Here is a 22,247-nt window from a genome sequence, read left to right as displayed (position 1 = left end):
TCTGCAGTAGGTTCTTAGCACTGATTGTCGGTTTTGGAAACAGATGTATCTGGAACTTTGATTCAGTGGCTGATGTAGAAACATTAGGCTTGGTGGCTCACACCTGCAATCCCAGCACTTTGAAAGGCTGAGGCGAGAGGATTGCTTGAGTCCAGGAGTTCAAGTCCAGCCTAGGCAACATAGTGAGAGCTCGTCTCTACAAAATAAGAAAAAGTTAGCTGAGCATGGTGGTGTGCACCTCTACTCCCAGCTACTTAGGAAGCTTAGGCAGGAAGATCACTTGGGCCCAGGAGTTGGAAGCTGCAGTGAGCCATGATCACACCACTGCACTTCAGCCTGGACAACAGAATGAGACCCTGTCTCCAATAAATAAATAAACGAAATAAAATACAAGATGCAAGGTAGCTCATGCATTTCCCATGTGAAAGCTGGTTTTGGGGTGGGAAAAAGTCATACTGTTTTATATCTAAAGCACATATATCCATATGCATTTCATGGGAGGGGTGATTAGGAAAAAAATATCTAAGTGATACCTATAATTCACCTAACAACAACCCCTAAGAGGTTAAGACTATTTTGATCACTTTATAGATGAGGAAACTGATTCTTGGATAGATTAAAAGCATGCACTCAAGTTCACCCAACTGCAAGTCTGGGAGCAGGGACTGTAAGCTCCAAAGTACCATATGGTTCCAAAAGGTTTTTTTCATAAAAACCTTAGTAGGTGCTTAGGCTCACTCATTGCTGCTGGAATACCTTGCTCACAGAGTGTTAAGCAAAACTGGGAGCTGAGTGTTCTTCCAACTTCCTGTCAGGAGGATTTCCAACATGCCAAGGGTCCCAGATCCCCCCACTGGAAACATATCTGAGACCTCCCGTTATGTCATTAATTGTCCTCCTATGAGGACCTGAGGTGATGAGGCCCAGAGGAACTAGACCAATATAACAAAGCACCAAAGGGAGATTGAAAGGAAAACAAGACAGAAATGAAAGAATGCAACCATCAGGCTTCCTAACACAGGTTTCTGGGCCCATGAAGGATAATGAATCCCAGATCTGCCCTGATGCACTGCATGACCTGGACAAGTTACTTGACCTCTCTGAGCCTCAGTTTCCTCATGTGGGAGAAGGGTATGAGAACTAGTGAGATACTCTATAAGAATGGCCTCCCAGCCTCTGCTAGAGAAGATGTTAATATCTAGTCTGTAAGAATGGCCTCCCAGCCTCTGCTAGAGAAGATGCTAATATCTAGTTGTATTAGTCCGTTTTCATGCTGCTGATAAAGACATACCCGAGACTCGGAAGAAAAAGAGGCTTAATTGGACTTACAGTTCCACATGGCTGGGGAGGCCTCAGAATCATGGCAGGAGGTGAAGGGCTCTTCTTACATCGCAGCAGCAAGAGAGAACAAGGAAGAAGCAAAAGCGGAAACCCCTGATAAACCCAGCAGATCTCATGAGACTTATTCACTACCATAAGAATGGCACAGGAAAGATGGCCCTCATTATTCAATTACCTCCCCCTGGGTCCCTCCCATAACACATGGGAATTCTGGGAGATACAATTCAAGTTGAGATTTGGGTAGGGACATAGCCAAACTATATCACCAGTCTATATGAATGCCCCCCCCAACCACAGCCTCTGCTAGAGAAGATGCTAATATCTAGTCTATAAGAATGCCCCCAGCCACAGCCTCTGCTAGAGAAGATGCTAATATCTAGTCTATAAGAATGCCCCCCCCACTGCCTCTGCTAGAGAAGATGCTAATATCTCCATGCCTGCTCTGCCATACTTTGAAATAAATGTGTTTTTTTCCCCCAAGAGTTATTCCACTTCATTCCAATGTTTGGTATATCCCAAAATGACTCACTGAGTGAGGGGAAAAAACCCACTGAGCCCCAGTGTAAACACAAAGGACCATTGGTGACCACAAAACCAATAGTTGGGTAAAGAACAAATCCAGGGACAATGATAAAATCATGCAAAACATTACACTGTTTCCAACACTCATAAATACTTTAAGAGCCTCTATTTACATACAATTGGCACGATAATTTCTAATTATCCTTCCCCACTCATTAAAGCATTTCTCTTAAGAGCCTTTCTTCAGCTACCTTTTTTAGTTATTTATACCCCATATACTTGAACATAATTAAGTTCTACTTTTTAACATACAGGAAATTAAAAAAACTCCCTGTTACTGATGTTGAGTGTTTTTGGTGTTGTCATTCACCAGCTGGATTTGCTATTTTCTCACCTCTCCCTTTGCTTGGTTCTTATATCCCCTATGCTTAGGAGGCAGTGGGGATGGGTAGAAATGCCCACTCCTGGTGGAGTCAGAAGGAAATGGAGGTGAATCCTACTGTTGCCCCTTCCTGGCTGGGTGAACTTGGAAACTTAAACTCTTTGAGCCTTGGTTTTCTTATCTGTGGAACAGAAACAGTGATTCCTGATGTGAGAATTAAATAAGATCTTGTTTGCTGTAATAGTTAGCATTCTTGATAGCAGGTAGCAGAAAGCTCAGCTTAAATTGATAAAAAAAAATAGTATTAGTTTACAAAGCACAAATAATTCAGGGATATATGATGCCAGTCACTCTGTTAGAGTAGGCAGATAGATAGACATAAGCAGGAAAGGCAGCCCTGGAAACCTTGCTCCACTATCAGCCAAAAACACAACAGCCACATCTGGACTTACTGTTAGGTTTATCTGGCCCTAACCAGGACTTATCTGACCCTAACAGGAGAGAGTTTAGTAGGGACTTTCCCTAGTAGCAAGCATGTGCAATTTGATTTGGCTTGCCCCTAAAGTAAACTTTCCTCATTATAATAGTAAAAAACATGCCCCTGGGTGGAGATTTAATATACTCATGAGACACATGGGGTATATACTAGTATGTACACCACAGAGCACGCACACCCAGAAGACCACTCTAAACATGCTTACTAGTAACACCCGTTCACACCCCTTTCATGAATAATCATGTAAGACCCCCATAAAGAAAGCCTCCTTCATGCCCATTGGAGCTGTCTCATGCTCTTGAGCAGACCGCTCTGACCCAGCTTTCAGAGAGTACTGTCCCTTTAAATAAACTCTGCTACTGTGTAACTCTTGCCACATGTGTCTCTTGGCTGAATTCATTCCTCCAAGAGGACAAAAACAGAGAACCCCCACTTTGCAGTAAGAACTCCGCTGATAATGTCAGCAAAGGATGCCCCTCACAAATGAGGTGGGACAGAAAGGAGGACTGTGACAGGCCTTGGTTATGTGAGGCTTCCCCACTTATTACATATTCCTTTGGGCCTGAAGACTCACTATGTGCCCACCCTCTGTGAATATCAAGGAAAAATGGTTCTTTTGGTACTTAATTCAGTTGTTGGAAAAATTTAAAGTGTGTTTTGAAAAATTTGGATATGCGATTCTACTTTTTCAACTTTTATTTTAGATTCAGGTACATGTGCAGGTTGGTTACCTGAGTATATTGTGTGATGCTGAGGTTTGGAATATGAATGATCCCATCACCCAGGTACTGAGCATAGTATACCCAATAAGTAATTTTTCAACCCTTGCCCCTCGGCCTCCCTGCCCACTCTAGCTGTCCCCAGTGTCTATTGTTTCCATTTTTGTGCCCATGATTACCCAGCATTTAGCTCTCACTTATGAGTGAGAACATGCGGTATTTGGTTTTCTGTTCTTGCATTAATTCACTTAGGCTGAGGGCCTCCAGGTGCATCCATGTTGTGGCAAAGGATATGATTTTATTCTTTTTTATGGCTGCATAGTTTTCCATGGTGTGTATGTACCATAGTTTCTGTATACAGTCCACTCTTGATGGGCACATAGGCTGATTCCATGTCTTTGCTATTGTGAATGATGCTGCAATGAACATGCAAGTACATGTGTCTTTTTGGTAGAATGATTTTTTTTCTTTTAGCTATATCCCCGTTAATGTGATTGCTGGGTCAAATGGTGGTTTTGTTTTAAGTTATTTGATAAATCTCAAAACTGCTTTCCACAGTGGCTGAACTTATTTACATTCCCAGCAATAGTGTCACAAAAATCCTCAACAAAATACTAGCAAACTGAATCCAACAGCACATCAAAAAGTTACCACAATGAAGTAGGCTTCACTTCTAGGATGCAAGGTTGGTTCAACATATGCAAATCAATAAATGTAATTCACTACATAAACAGGATTAAAAGCTATATGATCATCTCAACAGACATGGAAATCTTTCAATAAAATCCAACATCCCTTTGTGATAAAAACCCTCAAGAAACTAGGCATCAAAGGAACGTAATTCAAAATAATAAGAGCCATCTCTGACGAAACCACAGCCAACATCATACTGAACAGGCAAAAACTGAAAGCATTCCCCTTGAGAACTGTAACAAGACAAGGATGTCCACTCTCACCACTCCAATTCAACAGAGTATTGGAAGTGCTAGCCAGAGAAATTGGCAAGATAAAGAAATAAAAGCCATCCAAATAGGAAAAGAAGAAGTCAAACTATCTTTCTACATGGATGACATAATTCTATACCTAGAAAATCCTAAAGATCCTGCCAAAAGGCTCCTGGAACTGATAAATGACTTTAATAAAGTTTTAGGGTACAAAAATAAATGTACAAAACCAGTAGCATTTCTAGACAACGATAATATTTAAGCTGAGAACTAAATCAATAATGCAATTCTGTTTACAATTGTCACAAAACATGAAATACCTAGGAATACATTTAACCAAAGAGGTGAAAGATCTCTACGAGGAAAACTACAAAACACTGCTAAAAGAAATCACAGGTGACAAAAACAAATGGACAAATATTCCATGCTCATGGATTTGGAAGAATCAATACTGTTAAAATGGCCATACTGCCCAAAGCGATCTACAGATTCAAGGCTATTCCTATCAAACTACCAATGTTATTTTTTACAGAACTAGAAAAAACTATTCTAAAATTCATATGAAAGAAAAAGATAGCCCAAATAGTCAAAGCAATCCTAAACAAAAAGAACAAAACCGAGGTCATCATGCTACCCGACTTCAAGATATACTATAAGGGTACAGTAACCAAAATAGCATGGTACTGGTACAAAAACAGACATGTAGACTGATGGAACAAAACAGAGAACTCAGAAATAAAGCTATACACCTACAGCCATCTGATCTTTGAAAAAGTTGACAAAAATTGGCAATGGAAAATGACTCCCTATTCAATAAATAGTGTGGGATAGCAGGCTAGCCATATGCAGAAGAATGAAACTAAACCGCTACCTTTCACCATATACAAAAATTAATTCAAGATGAGATGCAAAGGTATAAGAATGATATAATGGACTCTGGGGACTCGGGGGAAAGAGTGGGAGGGCGGTCAGGGATAAAAGACTACATATTGGGAACAGTGTATACTGTTCGCTTTATGGGTGCACAAAAATCTCAGAAATCACCACTAATGAACTTATTCATGTAACCAAAAACTACCTATACTCTAAAAACTATTGAAATAAAAAAATTAACTCAAGATGGATTAAAGAGTTAAATGTAAAACCCCAAACTGTAACAATACTAGAAGAAAACAGGAAGCATCATTCTAGACATTGGACATTGGCCTTGGGAGACATTGACTAAGTCCTCAAAAGCAATTGCAACAAAAACAAAAATTAACAAGTGGGACCTAATTAAACTAAAGAGCTTCTGCACAGCAAAAGAAACTATCAACACAGTAAACAGACAACCTCTAGAATGGGAGAAAATATTTGCAAAGTATCTGACAAAGGTCCAACATCCAGAATTTATGAGGAACTTAAACAATTGAATAAACACAAAACAAATAACCCCCCATTAAAAATGGGCAAAAGATATGAACAGATACTCCTCAAAAGAAGAAACACAAGCAGTTAACAAACAAAAAAATGCTTCACATCGCTAATTATTGGAGAAATATAATGAGATACTATGTCACATAAGTCAGAATGTCTATTATTAAAAAAGTCAGCAGGGTATGGCGGTTCATGCCTATAATCCCAGCACTTTGGTAAGCTGAGGTTTGAGGATCACTTCAGCCCAGGAGATTGACACCAGCCTGGGAAAGATGGCAATATCTCATTTCCACAAAAAAAAAAAAAAAAAAAAAATTAACTAGCTGGGTGCAGTGGCACACACCTGTAGTCTCAGCTACTTGGGAGGCTGAGGTGGAAGGATCCCTTGAGCCCAGGAATTCAAGGTAGCAGTGAACTATGATTGCGCCACTGCACTCCAGCTTGGGCTGGGCGGCAAAGACCCTGTCTCAAAAAAAAAAAAAAAAAGTCAAAAACCAACAGATGCTGGCAAGGCTGCAGAGAAAATGGAAATTTTATGAACTGCAAATACAGATAACGTATTTTTGATGAAAATTTAGTGTTATAAGTATAAACTATTATAAGTAAGAAATGTGCCACTATATATTATACTGTATGTATAAAATTCACCATTGTATTTCAAAGTCTTAGTACAAAGAAAAGTGAAATATTTCAATAATTTTAATACTGATTACATAATAAAATGTGGAATATCTCGATGTTTGGGTTGAATTGTGTCCTCCCAAAATTTATATGTTGAAGTCCTAACCCCCAGTACATCAAAATGTGACTGTATTTGGAAATAGAGTCTTTGCAGATGTAATTCAGTAAGATAAAGTCATACTGGAGTAGGATGGGTTCCCACTGTAATAGGACTGCTGTGCTTTTTGAAGAATGCCCAGTGAAGAGAAAGAGACACATACAGACAGAGACCATGTGGAGACACAGGGAGAACACCATTTACAAGCCAAAGAATGATGAAGGCTGCCAGCAAGCCACCAGAAGCTAGGGAGAGGCATGGAACAGATTCTCCCTCATAGCCCTCAGAAGGAAACAACACCACTTGGATCTTGATCTTGGACTTCTAGCCTCCAGAACTGCAGGAGAATACTTTTTTGTTTGTTTGTTTAAGTCACTTAGTTGGTGGTACTTTGTTATGGCAGCCCTAGCAAACTAATGCACTTGGGTTAAATAAAATGTATTACTAAAGCGAATTTCACCTTTTCTTTTTTTACTTTTAAAAAATGTAGTTAATAGGTTTAAAATTTTATATGTAGCTTGCACTTTTTTTCTATACAATAGCACTTTTCTAGGGGAAAAGTACAGATACTATAAGCACCGAAGACAAGGAGACCTGGCCTACTTAGGGAATTCAGGAAAATCTTCTCCCAAAGACATGAGATTTAAATGGAGATTTGTGTGGTGTGTGTGTGTGTGTGTGTGTGTGTGTGTAATAGAGTCTCGTTCTGTTGCCCAGGCTGGAGTGCAGTGGTGCAATCTCGGCTCACTGCAACCTCCACCTCCCTGGTTCAAGCAATTCCCCTGCCTCAGCCTCCCGAGTAGCTGGGATTACAGGCGCCCGCCACCACACCCGGATAATTTTTTTGTATTTTTAGTAGAGACAGGGTTTCACCATGTTGGCCAGACTGACCTCGAACTCCTAACCTCAGGCAATCCACCTGCCTCAGCCTCCCAAAGTGCTGGGATTACAGGCATAAGCCACCGCGCCTGGCCTAGATGGAGATCTTGAGATTCATTAGGGTTTAAGTGATGGAATAAGGTGAGTGAGATGTGGAAGGGCAAAGAGCTCCAGGCAGAGGAAAGGGTTTGTACAAACACACAGGGAGGAAAGAGCATGGCCCTTGCCTGAACTCCTGTTTGCCCACAACAGCTGGCCAAAAGTTGTCTTTCAACTGCTAGGGGGTGCTAACTACTCCCTGCAATCCCACCCCGACCGCTCAGGGGCGCTGTAGCACAAAACCGCGGCACGCAGTTGTGAAGAAGACTCAAAGACAACAGCTTCTGGGGAACATCGTGTATAATTGAAAGCTTAGAGTAAATAATCTAATTATTTACAGCTGTAAATAATTCAGGCACACTTGGAAGATAAGATGAGCCTATTACCAAATTGAACAATTTCAAGTTACTAAAACACTCCCTAGGCATCACTCAAACGACACATCTCCAGTTTACCCCCATTAGCCAGTGGTGGCTGTGACTTTCAGGGTGTCCTTTTCATGCTAGGCAATAGGACCAGTTTTTACTGGGTTATCAGAGACAACAACTCCAACAACCCTGCAAGAATTTACCGTGGTACCCACAGGATTCCAATCTTTGTGCCCAGAAGAGGAATACCCCCTCCACCCTAACACAGGGTGTGAACCCAGTGCTCTGAGCTGAGAGCGTGGATGAGGCTGTGCTCAAGAAGATGACAGAATGAAAGCAAGGACAGAGAGAAGGAGATTCGTGTATTCATTTCCAAGTTAAGCCCTGCTGCCTTAAATATATCTGGTTTCTTAACTGGGAAGGAAATTTCCTCTACACTTTGAAAAATGGAAATGTAGTTGGTTAGCACGAGAAGAACATCTTTGAGGCAATCTATTTTTGAATGCAATCTAATTCCTCTCTACCCCCGTGCTCCATTGAAAATTTGAACCATTGGAAGTCTCTATAGCACAATGTTTTCATTCATTCATTCATTCATTTATTCACTTATTAACCCATTTGTGGAGCCCAGAGAGGTTAGTGATTAAGGTTACAGAGACAATTAGTGACAGAGTCTATCGTTTTTGGCTGAAGCCTCATTCCCTATAATGAAAGCAGGATTTTTTTCTTTGTGTAAGAAACAGGGTCTTGCTATGTTGCCCAGTCTGGTCTTGAACTCCTAGGCTCAGGCAATCCTTTCGCCTCAGCCTCTCAGCTAGCTGCGACTACATGTGCGCTCCATCATGCTCAGCTAAGGAAGCAGAATTTAAGAAGCCAACCTTCAAACTATGACAGGAATAACCTTGACCTAGACCAGATTTCTGAATGACTCCAGGGGCTTGGAGACCTTTTGGTCCTCCCTGATTTCCCTTTGTATGGCTTGTCCTTTTCATTAATGCTTATCCCAGGTGCTCCAACATCCAATGCTGTCTAGGAAACTTCCACACTGTGGGGATGCTGGGATGAACATGGGTCCTTTCTTTATTCTTTCATTTATTCATCTGGTGAATATTTGAGAGACTCTGCTGCACCAGGGACTGGGCTGAGCCAGGAAACCATAAGAGCAAACCAGGCATCATGGGCTCTGCCCTTGGGCTTCTTCAGGAACATGCAGTTTCAATGCCATCCACTCTTCCACTCATTCTGCAGTAGGAGCTTTTCTAGGCCTTTGGGATTGAGCAGAGAACAAGACAGGCAAGGTCTCTGCCTCTGTAGAAATCACATTCTAATGAGGCAAACAAACATTAAACAAATGTGTGAGCAAGCAATATATACTACGTTGAGTAGTGGGAACTGCTTACAAAGAAAAAGCTGCGTGCACAGATGGAAGGTGATGGAGGTCCCATCTTAGATGAGGTGGGCAGGGAAGGCTTTGCTAAAAATGGGACCTTTAAGAAAAGATCTGAATAAAGCCAGGGTAAGCTGTTGCTGAGTGAAGATGAATAATGGGCTCTTATTCCTCCCAAGGGCGAAATTAACAATGGAAGAATCTTGTGGGGTCTTGGTCCCTGCAGCACCTGAGTGGGGGTCTTCCTGGCATCCCCGTGTCTGCTCCCCCTGGCCTAATGATGTTGTGTCTGAAGTTGCTCAATGTCCTCTTCTGCTGACGGCAGTGCAGCCAGGGGACTGTAGAGAGCCAGCTGGAATAGTCAAAGTCAGAGTGACAGGAAGGAGGCTCGCCACACGAGATCGCATCCCTCCTGCCTCCTGAGAGTTCTTCATCCGTTGAGGAGAGAGGAGTGTCATTTCCCAGAACTGCGTGATCAGAACCTAATTATCCTTGGAGCCATGAGTTTGAGCAGTGGGATTCCTGTCACCTGGCACTGGGAAATGGGTCAGCTGCCAGTACAGAATGTGCTGCTCTTTTGAAGTGGGCAGTCTTGCCAGGCATGTGCTGCAGGGCTGGTCCACTCAACTTTGGTACAGGAACACTTGGAGACAACTCAACACACCTATGCTCAGCACCTTATTATAAAAGAAACCGTGGACACCTAATTTCCTACACAGAGAACAGTGATTTTGTCCTATTACTTACTCTCCCAAAGGCACCTGCCCTCACCAAACCCAGTGGGCCCCTCTAAGTCCTCAACCTTCTCAGTCCCAGCACATGACAGCACTGGAGGCTGTTTCCGTGCCACTCCCCTCTTTGCATCAGGACAATGCCCATCTTCTTTCAGCTTCTTCCTTCTGGCCCTTTCTCCCCCGAAGCCCACAAGCATTACAACACGCAAAGCTCTGGGTTCATGAGGTCTGGAGCTCCCACATGGAGACATGAGACACAGAGATGTTCAGTCGATTTATCCAAAGCCCAGCACTTGGTCCAGGGCAGAACCAGGCCCCAGGCTCTTCCCTCTACTCAAGGGCACCTCCATCCTCTATTCTGCCCTTTGCTTTCTCTTTCACTGGATTTGGTCTTCTCTGCAGCTTCTTAAGTGGTGCAAAGTAAGGGAAGTTCCATTCTCAGCCTGTTCTTTCTCAGCCAGGGCGCGCTTGCTCCATGAAAACTCAACAGATTTGATTCAAGTCAGCAGCCTGTGAAAGGCCAGAGCTCTGCCCATGATGTCTGCAAATTTTCAGTGATTAGGTTCTCAGGGTCCCTCTGCCTGGGCCCCTGTTCCAGGTACACAGTCTCTGTTTCACCCAGTGTGGGGCCTGAAATGAAGGCTGCTTTGCTGACTTTCACAAAAAAAGTCATATTATTATTCATTCAGACCATGTGTGCTTTTGGTAGTTTTTCCAAAGGCTGGGGAGTCAAGAGAAAGAACTTATAGCTAGCAGAGCCTTCCTTGTCTCTCTCCATCTTTGCTCTGCTCTCTCTCTTCCTATTTCTCCAGCCCATTTGCACCCCAGCAAAACAGATTCTGCTCTTCTGCTACAAGACAGCATTGACATCTCACGCCCGTGGTATTTTTCCAAACAGACCCACTGCTCTCCTTGAGTGAATAAACAGGTCTCCACCTCTAAAACTAGCAATGATCTCTCCCTCTCTCTCTCCAGAACTCCTTTCTAACTGCAACCTCTTGTCTGCATTTTAAATTCAAATTTCCAACTGGCCTCTGGGCATGTCCACCTAAATGTTCCACAGACCACCCAGGGGTGACTGACCACTCTTCTCCACTCCAGAACATCTCCTTCTCTTCATCCTCATCCTGCTGTGTGTCCTCCCTGGCTAATGGTTGTGTCGGCCTCACATCCACCCATGTTAGCAGATCGTGTAGGGCTGGGAATAGGTTTTCAAGTTACATCATCTGACTTTGAAAACTGAATCTTCCACTGCCTGTGCAACCTTAGGCAAATTACTTCATCTCTCCGAGCCTCAGAACCTTTACCTATACATTGGGAATACTAATACTGATATGGTTTGACTGTGTCCCCACCCAAATCTTATCTCAAAGTGTAGCTCCCATAATTCCCTCATGTTGTAAGAGGGACCCAGTGGGAGATAATTGAATCACGGGGTTGGTTTCTCTCATACTGTTGTTGAGGTAGTGAATAAGTCTCACGAGATCTGATGGTTTTATAAGGGGAAACCCCTTTCACTTGGCTCTCATTTTCTTCTCTTGTCTGCCGCCACGTGAGATGTGCCTTTCACCTTCTGCCATGATTGTGAGGCCTTCCCAGCCACGTTGAACTGTGAATCCATTAAACCTCTTTCTTTTGTAAATTGCCCGGTCTCAGGTATGTCTTTATCAGCAGCATGAAAATGGACTAATACAAATACCTCCTGGGCAGAACTGTTTCAAGTCTTAGGTAGGATAAACTCACACAAAGTGTGTGGCACATAATAGGCACTAGAAAAGTGTTAGCTATTATTTTTGCTGTCATTAATCAGTGGCTTTGCTCATTCCATTCCATGCAAAATGTCTCTCTCCTGGTATCTGTCTACTTAGGTCCTACCTGAAGTCTTTCTGTGACTTTTACTGAGTTTCTCTCAGTTTTTGTCAACTAATCAAGCCCAAATGTCTTTCTTTTCCATAGCAATTGTCCCAAGCTTTCTTGGATTTCTTCAGTTATTTTCACATCGTATTTATCTGTTGTGGAAGTGTAAGCCCTCGGAGAGGAGGTTATAAGCCTCAGGAATATTTGTAGCTTCAACCCTTCACTCAGGGTTTGCCATTTTCAAGGAACTCAATAGATATAGATTGAAAATGCTCAATAGATGTTTATTGAATTAGCTAGTGAAGTAGGAAAGAATAAAATTCAATAAGAAGCAGTTATGAACTCCTGTTAAGCAGTGAATTTCTAGGGAGAAATCACTGTAAATATTCTTTTGGGTCCAGAAAGTCCTGGACATGTGTAACAGCTTTGACTGAGATCCTCTGAACTCATGTCCCCTGATCAAGCCCAAATGTCCTTCTCACCATTTGTAGCAGACCTGGAGAATCGCAGCTCAGATCTCTTCATGAAAGGACTGGCTGCCCAGCGGCTGAGAGCGTGCTTAGCTCACTGTCTCCAGCTATTAGCCCCTCTGGATTCTCCTCAGCATGCAGGGAGCAAGGGAACCCTGGTCCTGTAACTAAGCAAGGCCATGGTACAAGGGCCCAGCCTCTTCCCCTGGATGTGGGACTCCTCCCGCAAGCAATCTCTGCTTCGGAGCTCACTGCTGGGCTGGTAGGGACTTTATCCAGTCTGCGATGCTTCTCCTCTTTCTCTTTTATCGGTGTTACTTCCTAATAAGAGTTTTGCACGGTCAATACCAGCTCAGCCTCTCCTTTCCAAAGATCCCAAAGAGCACACCACTGCAGACCGATGTCTCCAGGGAGCTTGGAAAGACCCGGGAGGAAGACTGACCTCATTTTCCAGGAGCAGTGCTCATTTACTGCAGGTGAAGAAACATAGAATACTGAGCTGATCTGACAGCATCAGTCGTATGGCCATCAGACACCTTGTCCAGTGGCCTGGGCTGCTCATACAACAGAAGGACACCCAGAGTCCTTTGATTTTGCTGGGGGAATCCAGCTATAATTACATTTTCCAAAATATGATACTGTAGTAAAATCGATCAAAGAGAATGCTGTTCTCATGGCAAACTTCTTGATTTCCCAAATGAGTCTAAACATGACATTATTGATGAATCCTGTTATTTTTCTCAGAGGATAAAAGATAAAAATAAATTGGGCTGTCTTGGATTGTACTCCCCAGGAAGCTGCCATGGCTCATACTAGAGTGAGGAGGAATGTGTAAGAGGCTGGGCAGGTTTTCCAGCTGGCCTTTTGCTGGTCTGGAGGCTCCAGGATTATCCCTGATGTCCAAGGGTGACTATGTCTTTTCTACTCTCTGCCCTTGTCAACGTCCAGTGATTCTCTCTTGGCTCTTGGGAAAGCTTGACTCTTGCCAGGTCTCATTTGGATCAAGGAGGAATTTGCAGACGGCTTCCATTCTCCATGCCCCCTTTTGCACTCAGCTGGTGCCTCAAGGGATATTTGGACAGGTTCATCATGGAATTCATGTGTGTCTGCAAGTCATCAAGCCTCTGACCCTGCATGTGGGACTCCTCTGAGGGCCTGAAGAATGGTCATATTCAATATTGCTTTTGAATGATATTCCAACATCAAAGAGATGCCTTCAAATAATTTGGGGTTAGATGGTGGAAGGAATGATAAGGCTTCTGCCTTCTAGAGCTTTGTGGAAAGCGTTGATATTCTTTTTCCCTCTTCAATATTCTCCAGTAGCTTTGTTGATAGAATAGGACAACTCCATCTACTATAGTCGATGACATGATCACATTGGCTGCCTGATCACATAACCTATCCAAGCCTCAGTTTCTTCCTCTGAAAAATTCTGTTCTGGGTTATGTGAGCTGCAATGGAGATAATAGAGATGAAAAGAACTTGTGACCTAGAAAACTGCTAGATGAACATCAGATAATATTATTGTAACCTTAAGGGCTACTTGACTTCTCCTTCCAGGGAAGGTAAATATCCCAACATAGGGATGCTGGAGGTAAGAACTCTCCCAGAAGTTTATGTATAGCAGAGGGCAAGCCTTTGTCTGACATGAGCTAAGACAGCCTGCTGGGGACAGACTTGGGATTTACAACTGTCCTCTCCTTGAAATGACTGCTCCTGTGCGTCAGCATTTGGGCCAACAGACACACCCCCCTGCCCTTCCTTAAGTGATAGATCACCCACTCTCCCACCAAATTAGCAGTCTTCAGGAGCCACATAAATTCTAGGCTCCAATGTCCTTGTAACAATCGAGAACAAAGAGTCATGAGGTTTGTTTAACGGTTGGAGATTTATCTCAGCACAGTGGTGGGTCTGGCCTTGTCCTGGTGGAAGGGCAGTGGTGATGGAGTATTGCTAGAGTCTCTCCCAACTTGTCCTTGGGCTGGGCTCCCAAGACACTGCCTAATGGCCTGGGGGCTGCTAATCCCAGAGTGCAAGAGGTACACCTGGAATTGTTGCATGTGCAGGGCAGGCTGAAGGCAGCAAGAGTCGCCTTGTTCACCAGTGGACTCCCACAGTCTAGCACGGCGCCTGTCCATGGGAGCTGCTCAGGAAATGCTTGCTGAACAATTAAACTAAGCTCCCCAGCTTTCAGAGAAATTCACGGATACTGTCTCTTGGGACTGTGGAAAGTGTTGGAGAAAAACCAAAACATTTCTGAGGTTCTAGGAGACTGTTTTGACATGGAAGAGTTTTATTTTCTTGGTACATTTTAAGCTTCTTGAGGAGAATATCTCTATCTTCTCTTATTTACCTATATCTGTCTGTCTACTGTCTGTCTATCATCTATCTATCTATCTATCTATCTATCTATCTATCTATCTATCTATCTATCATCTAGCTACCTAATCTATCCGTCCATCCATCCATGTCCATATGCATATCTTATCCATATCCATGTCTATATCTATAGTGATTTGTGGCTCTCAATAAACAGGCAGAGACCAACTAGCTAACCATTTAGTTAACTAATTTGTACTGCTTATAAGAATGTTCACATTTTTCAACTGACTTCATCCTTCAAGCAATCCAAGCTGATGTGCATTGTCCTCTCCCATTTGCAGAAGAGGAAATCAAGGCCTTAGAACTGCTGAAACTGAGATTCAAATCACGCCATGCAACAACACAGGCCATGCTCCTTCACTGCACCACCTTCTTGGTTGGTGAGCTTTGGAAAGGGAGGCATGGGGGTGAGTTCTGAAGATGAGCTATGCCTGCTTGTCTTCTGAGCAACTCTTCCTATAAGATGTAGGTGAAGCGAAGAGGAGAGACCCACAGCCAGGCCCGTAGGTAGCAGTGGAATCTTTTGTCCATGTTCTGATTTTGGGAACTCTGAAATTCCCTCCATGGTGATTAGTTTAAATCTGAGAGCTACGTTCAAACACAAACATCCCTGGAAAGTCTAACCCAATAAGCAAGCAGTCATGGGATTAAATGTGGATGCATTTCGGACACTTTTCACAGAAGACATTTTGATGTGAGCTAGGGTGGGTTGAACAGAGGGCATCAGATCACAGAGTAACTCAGATGCTAAAGAACAGAAAAATTATAAATCCCAAATATATTTAATTTAGCCTTGATTAAAATTAAGTTGAGACCAGAGGCCACAGTCCTGAATAGCAAAAATCTTGAGAGGATATAAGACCTTTCAGAATGCAAAGCGTTGGATTAACCATGGTTTGTGGATAAGAGAAGAGCTTACAGGATATTTACAGACCCCTTATTATAAATTTAAGTTAAATCTCTGCTTATTCCACAACTCGTTCGCCTAAAGTAGAATTTCTGCTAAGTCTGTTTGCTAAGAAGAGCAAAGAGATTTCCCATAAAGTTATTATGTTACTTGTAAACTTGAGACTGAAAGTTTGTTATATAGAAAACTGTGCTTGTCTTAGGGGGTTGACTTTACTCACAGACTCACTCTCTGTGACCTCACAGATGTACTTCTCATCCACTCAACCCAACTAAAAGACTGGGCACATTCTCCTAGAACTAGGAACACAGATAAAGGCATTCTGTCTTGCAAACATAAAGTGTAAAAGAAAAAAGCATAATAAAAGATTCTGATTAACTTTTTTGCACAGTGCAGAACTGCAGAATAAGTAAAAGAAAACAGTGATGAAGATAAAAGCATTTAGTAATAAAACAGAAAACCAAGATAGAATACAGAAAAGCAACAAAGGCATAACTTGACTCCTGGAGAAAACTAATAAAATCAACAAAACTCTGACAGTATTGATGAAGAAAAAAAGAGATGACATAAAGGGGAGAGGAGCAGAATTTCAAAACCCCCTTAACAAAGAGGATGGAAAGAACATTATGAAATTGGGGAGAGAGAGAAAAAGCCCTGTCAAGGGGTTTTGTTAGCCCTGGTTGTTCCAGTTGGGTGGTGTGTTTATCTCTAAACCACTCAGTGTGGCTGGGAGAATGGAATATTCTGGAATGCTCTAGTCTAGATGACGTGTATACTTCTGGGAGATGAAGGTATTCATCAAGTGAGCCACAGACTGAACACTGAGGAGGAGTGATTCTCTCCAAAGCAAAGTCATGCCCTGTTGTCATGAGAAGGGGAAGCTGGTACAGGGTAACAAAAATCCCACAGGGACATTACACTGGTGATGGGGAGGAGGTAACAAAGGTCACCAGAAACCAATGCCAGGGTCCTGAGGGCCTTTGGGCTGATTTAGGAATCTGAGTAAGATATCCAAAGGTAGCTCTTCAAGAACATGATGCAATCTAAGAGGCCAATCAGGGATAGGTTCCGAATGAGTTCCAGACTTGTGACACCCACTGAGTTTATGAAGAAAACAAATGGTGGGAAGCCAGAAACAGGATCTACATTTGGTCAGCAGCCAACCACAAGAATAGCCTATTGGGGTGATGTGGTCAAGAAGGGATTGACATACTCCATGATTTTAAAAAAATGGACAAGAACTTTTTTCTTTTTCACCCCAAGGAATCTGATTTGTAGCCATTCAAGCCAAGTGCCCTTGAGGTTTGGATGAATAATTTTGCTTTAGTTGTTACAGCAAGCATCAGAGTTGGAAGTATTAGACATTAGTGGAGGCTTTCCAAAGCTTCTATCTCTGGTGAGAAGACCAGGTAGGGTGTGGAGATAAAGTTAGCTTGGAAAACGGGGAGTAGGAGAAGAGAGGGAGGATAAGCAGCCTGATGAGGTATCTGAGATTCTTACAAGATTCACAGTTTGGTGTAGAGTTTACAGCCTATTTTTGGTCTTAAAATGGAATCCCCAAACTGTGATATTCTTAGTCACATTCTTCTGTAAGATTTCTATTGCTTCTTACTGACTGCACCTGAGAGACATCGTCCCTCTAATGTCTGTATTTCTGAAATATCATTCATTCATTCAATCAACCAATGTTACATTGAGGGCTTATCAAGAGAGAATCAAGGATTAGCCTATGGTCTGAAGATTTCCCATCCACCTCCACCCATCTCCCCCTTCCCATCCTGACTGGCCTTCTAGCTGACAGCTCAACATCTGCACATGGATGCCTCATGGACATTTAAAACTCAACATTCCCAAGACCAATCTCTTAATACTTCTCTTCCAGCCAAACCCTTTCCTCTTCTAGGCTTTCTCATCTTAAGAAATGGCACCTCCATCCACCCACTGGCTCCAGGCAAAACCTGGGAGGCATTCTTACCATTTCTTTCCACCTCCCTCCTAAATTAAACCAGCAGCTAGTCTTGCTGATCCTTCCTGTGCGGTGGCTCACACCTGTAATCCCAGCACTTTGGGAGGCCAAGGCAGGCAGATCACGAGGTCAGGAGATCGAGACCATCCTGGCTAACACGGTGAAACCCCGTGTCTACTAAAAATACAAAAAAAATTAGCCGGGCATGGTGGCGGGCGCCTGTAGTCCCAGCTACTTGGGAGGCTGAGGCAGGAGAATGGCGTGAACCTGGGAGGTGGAGCTTGCAGTGAGCGGAGATAGCGCCACTACAGTCTAGCCTGGGTGAAAGAGCGAGACTCCATCTCAAAAAAAAAAAAAAAGATACATCTTGAGTCCACCTCCACTCTTCTCTGCCATCAGTCAAGTCCCAGTTGCCATCATCTCTCACCAGGACTAGTTCAGTGGAACTAGTTCTCATTCTCTACTCAGCAGTCAGAAATAACTGCTGTGAAGTAGAAAGGATAGCAGGCCGATTCTCTGACTGACGTCTTTCAATGGCCTCTGGCATTTAGAACAACATGCAGGCTCTTTGCCTTTGCCTTGGTCTACAAGGTCCTGCATGATTTAGTTTCTTTCTACCTTTCAGACCTCATTTCATCTCTTCCTCTCCCTCACTCTCCATGCTCTGGCCACACTGGTCTGCATTCACATCCTTACATGCACTCAGCATGTTCTGGTCCAGGTGACTTCACAAATCCCATGCTTTCTGCCTGCTTCGCCCCTCCCTTAGCCTCTGCTTACTGCCCGCAGCCCTCCTGCACTTGCCTGCCCTTCCTCATCTCAAAGCACTCAGCTAAGTTCTCAGACAGGCTTTCATCATCTTGATATGGTTTGGCTGTGTCCCCACCCAAATCTCATCTTTAATTGTAGCTCCCATAATTCCCACATGTTGTGGGAGGGACCTGGTGGGAGATTATTGAATCAACAGCGTGGTGGTTTCCCCCATAGTGTTCTCATGTTAGTGAATAAGTCTCACAAGATCTGATGATTTTGTAAGGAGAAACCCCTTTTGCTTGGCTCTCATTTTCTCTTGTCTGCTACCATGTAAGACATGCCTTTCACCTTCCACCATGATTTTGAAGCCTCCCCATGAGGCCATGTGGAACTATGAGTCCATCAAACCTCTTTTTCTTTATAAATTAACCAGTCTCCAGTATGTCTTTATCAGCAGCATGAAAATGGACTAATACACACCTAAATTAGGTCTCCCCTATTCTCTTCCTTCATAGGCTCTATCAAAATTTGCAATTGCATACTCATGTATGCATTCTTTTAATTTAATATCTGTCTGCAATGAAAGTGGGGATCATGTCTGTCTTGGTCATTGTTTTATTATTGATGCCCAGCACAGAGTAGGTTCTCAGTTAATACTGACAGAATGAACTGACAAGTAGCTAAACATGAGGGTACATGAACACATGAATGAATGCCATTTTGAGCTGCCAACACATGGAGTCATATAAAGTAGAACCGATTTGAGACTTTAGAGAAGGCCACTCAAGCCTATGCCATTTCAGCCACTGTAGGAACGTGTGTTATTCATGTCATAAAGACATAGCTTGAGTAAGTTTACGTCTCAACAAGGATTTTTACAAAGATTTTTCAAAAACTCTTGCTATTTCCTGAAACAGATTGTGTCTCTCTGATTGTCTATTAAGTTTTTTTTTTAAACGGCTGAGGAACTTGGAACCACACCAAAGTAATCTGCATTTCCATTTTTATATTTTAATTTATAAACTGCGCCTTATAATTTACAAGCACTCACTTACTTAGTGTCTCTAGCAGAGCCGAAACAAATACTAACTCTGCCAGCTATGCTACTCCGGCCTACTTTCTGCACCATTCCTATCAGGAACTTCTTAGTTTTTTGGGGTGGAGAGGGTGGGCTGGACTTAGCTCTAGCTGTTGGAAGTTAAGATTAGGAAAAATGATGATATGTCACATTTATTTAGGAAAGGGTGCAGAAGGGCTCTTTATCCCCATTTTATAGATGAAAAAATAGAAGCTAGAGATGGGAATAACATGACCAAGAAGGTTTGCTTGTGATTGATGAACCTGACTTACAATCTGCATCTCTGGAATTCCTCATGCCAAGGGTCTTTCCAGAACACTAAGCCAGGCTCTCTCAACCTTGGCTCTAGCAACATTTTGACCTGGATCATTCTTGCTGAGTACTGCAAGATGTTTAGTAGCGTCCCCAGCCTCTACATATTAGACGCCAGGGGCACCCACCCCAAATATCTCCAGACATGGCCAAGTGTCCCCTGAATTACCCGCAATTGAGAACCACAACACAAGACAGTGACTCTGATTACAATGGAAGGACAGAAGTCAGGGAAACCCATCTCCCTCCATAGTCCTCTCTCCGTCACTTACCTACAATCTAGTCACATAGAACTCTGCTCAAACGCCCAGTGCCTCCTTTGTGGTATTAAATGCTTTACTTTCTTGATCTCATTTAACCCCCAAATGTGGTTACAACAACCTCTTGTTTACAGGTGAAGAAATCGAGGTTTAGAAAGATCACAACTTGCACAGCAGTAAGTGGCAGGCTGGGATTACACAATTACACATCAGTAAGTGGCAGGCTGGGAAGCAAACCCCAACCCGTCTAGTCCTGAGGCCAGCATTTAGCTATGCCACCCTGCCCCCAGGCTCTCACTCAAAGGTGAGAAATAGATTTTCTTTTCCTGGGTCAGCAGGGAGTGCTGTGTTTGAGAAGCCTCTGTTCCTCTGCTCTATAGAGCAGTAGCCCATCCTTCTTAAGGGAAACATCTTTCAGGTGCACAGCACACACATCCACGATTGTGGGTCTGCATGTCTGTCGCCCTCCCCAGGCTGTGGTCTGTGTCCTCAGCCCCTAACACTGGGGCTTGCTGAGTAAAGTATTTGTGAAATGCATGCCCACACAGCAGCGAGGGTTAGACACAGCAGCCAGTTGTGGAGTATGATCCCCCTGGCCGTGTCCTGTGTAATCTTGGACAAGATAAAAACTTCTCTGAGCTCAATGTTCCCATCCATAAAATGGGAGGACCCATTTCTCAGGACAGATGCAAGAATTAAATGATGATAAATGCAGGCTGGTTTGTACTGATGCCAGGTGCTTTTTACATGGCCACCAGCAGGGAATGTCTAACTCCCTCCATGAAGTTGCCTACGCAAAGCTCGCTTTCAATTCCTGAACCTCTTTTGGTCAGTCTGTGACCCTCTTGTAGCCAGTGGAGTTGCTCTTTTAGGGTTGTCTGTCCAGCTAGACTTTAAGCTCCTTGAGGACAGGAGCTGTTCCTTTGTTCCCTCCCACAGCAGCCAGCCTGATACCGTCCTCATGGATCTTGTCAATGGATCACCAACAATAATTGCTGAAGAAGCAATAGTATGATTCCTATTTTTGCATTGGATACTGACTTTTCAGAGTAGGTTTTAGCATCTGGCATGCTTTTCCTTGGTTTGCAGCTCGACAGTCGTGCTGTGATTCCCTTCTCCCAGCAGTTCAGGTTATTAGCCATTACTTTGTTTCCGCTTTGGTCATTTTCTTTGATTTCCTCAGCCGCACATTACCTGTGTTAAGATTTCAGCTCATTGCTTCAAACTTAAGGAGTTGAAGAGGGGCTCAGGAGGGCCCAGTTAACGTAGCCCTTCAAGGCTCCGAGCCCCATCCTCCCCAGCCAGGAGCTGCTGGACCATCAGCCAGTCAGGATGCTTTCTGGGCGTCAGCAGCCTCATCAATAAATTAAGGATATTAAGTAGGACATGCCTCAAAAGGTTAGGAGATTAAAAGTACAGTGGCTAGGATGTATCACACCCTCAATCTCTACAAACCCTCCTCTGACTGGGGCGGGTGGGGCGACCCGTGGGCAGCTGAGCGAGGGGAAACTTTCCCGGGCTTTCCAGCTCTTTAGCAGGCAGCAGGCAGGGCCCAGAGCGCCGGGCGTGCAGGCTGCAGCGGCTTTGCTTCCCCACGTTCCTCCCATGGGAGGACTGGCTGGCTTCAGTAACCCCTGGTGCTGTGGGAACGGGAGCCAGACCTCACTGCCCCACCGCAGAAGACAAGCAAAGCCATCCCCGCTGACCCTACTGGCAGCATGCACTTCAAAATTAATAAAGGCTGCTCAAAAGTCTCTCCTCTTCAAAGCACCCAGGGCTGCCTCCCTCCCCAGTAATCAAGCCGGTTCTCCACACTCCCCGCTCCGACTTTATTTATTTGCCTGAAAGGAACCCAGTGCCCTCCCCAGATTATACCCCTGGAGGTATTGCAGGCATCGGATCCTCCACCGCTCAGTCAGGCCCCGACGGGGGTCTCCGCCAGGCTTGGCCCCTCCCCCAAGGTCACCCAACTTTTCCCTCTGTCCCCGCGCCCGGCCCAGGGCGAGAGGGGGTGGCGAGGTGGGGGCCGGGTGGGGCGCCACGGGGCCGGAGCTGGCCCCCTCCCCCGCGGGGCGGGCCCCGCCATGCATTATTCATTGGCCAGAGCCGGGCTGCGGGCGCGAGTGCTGATGTCAGGCAGGCGCTAGTGCGGCGGGCGCAGCGGCGGCGGCCGCCCAGCAGCCCGGGCTCGGGTGGG

The sequence above is a fragment of the Pan troglodytes genome, chromosome 3 (genome assembly GCF_028858775.2).
Source record: "Pan troglodytes isolate AG18354 chromosome 3, NHGRI_mPanTro3-v2.0_pri, whole genome shotgun sequence".
NCBI classification, from domain to species: domain Eukaryota; kingdom Metazoa; phylum Chordata; class Mammalia; order Primates; family Hominidae; genus Pan; species Pan troglodytes.
This window is presented reverse-complemented; position numbering follows the sequence as displayed.